Source organism: Schistocerca piceifrons, chromosome X, assembly GCF_021461385.2.
Source record: "Schistocerca piceifrons isolate TAMUIC-IGC-003096 chromosome X, iqSchPice1.1, whole genome shotgun sequence".
Lineage (NCBI taxonomy): Eukaryota > Metazoa > Arthropoda > Insecta > Orthoptera > Acrididae > Schistocerca > Schistocerca piceifrons.
The window spans coordinates 518433738-518439737 of NC_060149.1; positions in this window are offsets into that span (position 1 = coordinate 518433738).

Genomic DNA, 6000 nt, shown 5'->3' on the forward strand with positions numbered 1-6000 from the left:
TTGATTTTTCAACACAAAACCCAAAACTGCAATGCCTACAGCAAACAGCACCTCCAAAAGTCAGAAATTAAAACTGACGTCGCGTTCAGCAAAGATCAAAGAAGAGACTAACCAACTGGATGGATCAAAATTAACAACCACAGGAGAAAAGACGGCAAAAATCCCACTTAAAATGAATGAAGGAATTTTGTACCCGGAATGCCTAATTCAAAAAGGCTTAATGTGATCTAAGTTGGCCCAATGAGTAAATGATGATAAGAAAACAAATAACAATACATTTAACATTTTCATGTCAGCATATACTACCGGTGGGTCATGCTAGACCTTCCCATTGGGCGGCGTGTACTACCGGTGGCTCACACCCAACTCTAACACTTATGGTACCAGCAATACACTAACGTATGATGTGTTACCTATCAGCCAGGTGTAACGAATAGTTGTGAATAACATTTTGCATGACCATTCAAGGAGAGAGCTCTCTTAACAAATAAGATATCACAAAATTTTCTATTGTTTAGTGTGAAATTATTTTATACGATCTCTCGTTGTGTTACAAGAATGGATCTTCAAAATAAAGTATCAGTATATTAAAACACTAGCCTATGACATCTGGATACAACCATCGCCCCACAATGAGAAAGAGGAAAGCCAGCACTACCACATGCAGAAAAGCATGATTATGGTCGTAGGTTGTGTTACAAAAATTAGCAACATAGAGACGGAAGTGATGACACTTTCTGCAGGACCTGACCACCATTTTGCAGGACAATGCTCAAGCACGTACAGTGCAAGCTGTTACTGATTTTTCTGACTGTTGGGGCTGCTAAGTGCTATACCACCTACTGCACTCCCCTGACTTAAGCCCTCGTGAGTTCAGCTCGATTTCTAAACTGAAGGAAACACTTCACGGCATTCGCTTCAGAACTGCTACAAATTCATCGGGTGACAGACCGTGCCGCTCGAACTGTCAACACAACTGGTACTGCTAAGAGTATATTACGAATTCCACATCGCTGGCAACGGGTTATGCACAATGGTGGTGACTACTTTGAAGGTCAGTAAAACTTTGAAACACGTATCTATTTTGTACGAGCTGTAAATAAACAGTTGGCACTCTTTAAAGTTCCAACCCTCGTACAAAATGCTTCAGAACCATATACGGGTGCATCTATTACCAGAGTTGAACTCACGTTGAACTTCTAAGTGCAAATAAGCCTTTTCAACAAAGATAAAAATCATCAAACATCGTTACGAAAACTACAGTTTCCCCTACAGTTCGCATCACTGTTGCCGCTGGATCTCACCATATTCAAAATCTGCAAGTGGCGGCAGACGTGGCAACAAACTCTATCATTGGCCCAATACCTACAGCTCATCTCTGTCTGCATCTAGGCGCTACAGTCTGGAGCCGCGCGACCGCTACGGTCGCAGGTTCGAATCCTGCCTCGGGCATAGATGTGTATGATGTCCTTAGGTTAGTTAGGTTTAAGTAGTTCTAAGTTGTAGGGAACTGATGACCACAGATGTTAAGTCTCATAGCGCACAGAGCCATTTGAACCATTTTTGTCTGCATCTACGTTCAGCTCAGCCAGTTGAGAACCTCTCATACCGCCAGCACAGAAGTTACAATCTGACAGTGGAGACATCTGGTCAGAGAGTCTGGACGTGAAGATATCTTTAACGGAAGTAACTATCTGCAGAGCACATCCACCGAGGAAAACTATAAGACCTGAGTTTTTTAGCGTTGAGTAAATGTAATAAGCTGAATACTAATTCTTGTGAATGCTGAACAGTAAGATGCTGTCTTACAAGATGCTGTCCTCTCTTTCTTTCTTGCAGTTCAGTTGATTAACCAGTTAAAAAATTTGTTGGTCGTGGTACTTCAAAATGTGTCCAATTTACTCCTCTTTGCCTTCTGTCGTGTGTTGCCTTGTGTGGTAGAACCTCTGTAAGCACAATCACACTCCCTACTGCCACTCATAAATCATTTAGTGAAACAACATTCGCTGTTATTACGTTTCTTTAATTGTTTGGTTTGATGTTACCTGGGCAGATGTTCTTCAGCGAAGTTTGCTCCCCACTGCACTGTTTCCCTCCACAATAGCAGTTCTTCTGGTATTCTGACAGTGATGATACTTCTCGTGAAAACCAAACAGTGTTTCCGGCTCATCATGGCGACGCAATCTGCTTTGTCTGACTTCAGACGTTCAGTGCCAATGTGGCTTTGTTTTCATACTGTCACTCCAATAAAAAAAAAAAAAAACACAGCTAGGGCTGATTTATAACTGCCTCGCTTTTCTCATCATATGGGGAGGCGAGTGACTATTCTGCGAATAGCACTAGGGTGAGCCGCCTGGGGTTTCATGACCTTAAAGCGTGTCTCTAGTCTTTTTCGGTGTTAATCCTCGTTCCACAGTGGCTATAGGACGTCAATATCTAAGTAATTACGTGTTGAGACACAAAGAAATAACAGACATTGGCTGCTTGTGCGCATTGATTTAAATCTGGGAGAAATTGAAAATCTGTGCTGGACTGCTGTTCGTACCAAGTTGTCCTGCTTACTAGGCAGACGCTCTGATCATTGAGCCATCTGGGCACAGTGTTCATTACAACAGCACGAACTACTCTAGCACGCCTCCCATCAGATCCAAATCAATGTCCACACACAGCCAACGTCTGAAATTCCTTTGTGTCTTAATTCATAGTGGCTGCTGGGTCAGAATGGTGTCTGTTCTTTCCGAAATGTTAATTGTTGGTAGTTACTAGTGCTCATGGACATTTCATTATCTGGTGCGGGCTAATCTATTCCATTTAGTTTAACTCACCCTTCCAGGATTTTCACAAGTTATGGGACAGTTTGGTAAAAACGGCCACATAACATCAAAACAGCCAGAGCTGCACGAATGTTGGAACATATGTTGTGTTCGAACATAATGAATTACCTCGAAGAGAGCGGTCTGTTTAAACACAGTCAACACGGATTTAGAAAACATCGTTCTTCTGAAACACAACTAGCTGTTTACTCACATGAAGTGTTGAATGCTATTGATAAGGGAATTCAAATTGATTCCTTGTTTCTAGATTTCCAGAAGGCTTTTCACACTGTACCACACAAGCGGCTTGTAATGAAATTGTGCGCTTACGGAATATCGTTTCAGGTCTGTTACTGGATTTGTGATTTCCTGTCAGAGAGGCCACAGTTTGTAGTAATTGATATTAAGTTATCTAGTAAAACAGAAATGATTTATGGCATTCTCCAAGATAGTGTTATAGGCCCTTTGCTGTTCCATACCTATATAAACGATTTAGGAGACAATGTGAGCAGCCGATTTAGGTTGTTTGCAGATGATGCTGTCGTTTATCGACTAGTAAAGTCATCAGAAGATCAAACCAAACTATTTGGAAAAGATATCTATATGGTGTAAAAATTGACAGTAAATAACTAAAAGTGTGAAGTCATCCACATGAGTGCTAAAAGGAATCTGTTGCTCTGTTAAACTTCGGTTACACGATAAATCAGTCAAATCTAAAGGTCGTAAATATAACTAAATACTTAGGAATTACAATTGCGAACGACTTAAACTGGAAGGTTCACATAGAAAATGTTGTGGTGAAGTCTAACCAAAGACTACGTTTTATTGGCAGGGCACTTAGAGAATGTAACAGATCTACTGAAGAGACTCCCCACACTACGCTTGTCCGTCCTCTTTTAGAATACTGCTGCGCGGTGTGGGATCCTTACAAGGTAGGATTGACAGTGTAAATCGAGAAAGTTTAAAGAAGGGTGGCATGTTTTGTATTATCGCGAAATAGGGGAGAGAGTGTCACTGAAATGTTACAGGATTTGGGATGGACGTCATAAAACCAAAGGCGTTTTACGTTGTGGCAAAATAGTCTCAGGAAATTTCAATAAACGTGAAAATATTTTGTTGACGCCGACCAACATAGGGCGGAACGATCATCGTAGTAATATAAGGGAAATCAGAGCTCGCACGTAAAGATATAGGTGTGTGTTTTTTCTGCGCGTTCTACGAGGTTGGAATAATAGAGAAGTATTGTAAAAGTGGTTTCATGTACCCTCTGCCAGGCACTTAAATGTGATTTCTAGAGTATCCATGTAAATGCAGATGTAGATGTAGACATGCTGCAGTGCGAGATAACAGACACAGGGGCTGTTGTCGACAGAGAAGCCAATGAGCTTAGCGTTGAAAGTGAATTCTACAATACGCTATCACTTTGATTACGGATTTGTGTTTAGGATGCATAACACCCAAAGGGCCTATGTTTTTTTCTTTTTCAGCGATTAGTTTGGGAGTTATTGGCATTTTATTGTGGTTTCAGTAAAATTGGCATCCATTACACGATTAATGCTAGAAACACCAAATTTGGTATAAGTGTTCAATTATACATTGATTCACGGGCTTAGTGTCACATTGTGCAGTTGTGAGTTTCAGTGATAAAATCTTTCACTTTTACTTACGTTGGGCCAAGAGATTAAATAATTTTGATAAACATATTCAAGTGGAAAGCATTTGTTGGAGATATACAATAGGTGGTGCTCAGTGTTTTAAAATGATGCATTATTCATCACAGCCAACAACATTGTAAAATTATACTACTTCGCTGTGGATGTAGGTCATGTAAATTTCCGTTGCTTGATGAAACAAAAAATTGCTATAAACCAATTGGAATTCCGCTACAACATATTTGTTACACAGTTCTTTTCTTTCCCGTATCCACTTACATCTGGAAAACTGAAACAAAATAATATACTAAGTAGGTAAGGCAGTGAAAGTTGACAGACACAAACAGGTATTCAAGTCTCAAACTCCATACAGCGTATGTGCGAGAACCTGACCTAAAGAAACAAAAAGGTTTTTATTATTTATTAAAATATAGCCCCAATAAAATTGTAACTAGCAGCTGCATTTGTAGCCACTTTACATTCGGTTACAGATATGCATAAAAAAAATTGACCCAATTTTATATTCAAACCGGTTTTATTTTCCCCAAACACAGCTGCCTTATCAGAACTGACCCTTCGTCATGGAAATATAGCTGCAAAGTCATAAATACTGTCATTTTCTACTGAAATTTCTGTAGACAACTTTAAATTGCAGATGAATGCCCGTTAAATGTCAATTTACGTACTCTGCAAATGGCTGAGATACACATTGTCAACATCAGCACATTTAGATACGTATGTTGGCCTTGCAGGAGTCACATATGGTTGTATTTTAACTTTTTCATTTGAAATTACTATCATTTCCACAGCAAAAATCAGTAACCTATTGTCATACTAAAAAGTAGAAGCAGTGGGCATCAGATAAAAATCTGATAACTGTTTGACAACTTTTCTCAGAGAAATTACACATTACAGAATACATTACCATGTTTTACTGGTACGTACACACAATATTGCCGCATGTAAATGCAAAATGTAAGAAGACTGTATGCATAATAGGAACAAAAGACATCTCAAGTTGCTTGCTATAATTTATATAGCGCATTCACAATGCACCTAATCTTACTGATATATCTCATATACAGTTGGTAAACACTAAGCAGTGGGCATCATATAAAAAATCTGATAACTGTTTGACATTTTCCTCAGAGAAATTACACATTACAGAATACATTATCATGTTTTAGTGGTACGTACACACAATATTACTGCATGGAAATGCAAAACGTAAGAAGACTGTATGCATAATAGGAACAAAAGACATGTCAAGTTGCTTGCTTTGATTTATATAGCGGATTCACAATGCACCTTATGTTACTGATATATCTCATATACAGTTGGTAAACACAGACTGAACTGCTTCAAATACCAGTTAATATCTATGAAATTATGTAACAAATTGTAGTTAAGAGTGTGAAAACAATCAATACAGTAGTAGTGGGGACACAGTCATGTCAGTGAAATATCCATACATAAAGTTAGAAATGGGACGAACAAACAAGGTAAGTTGAATGGTGAACCTCAGAGAATTATAG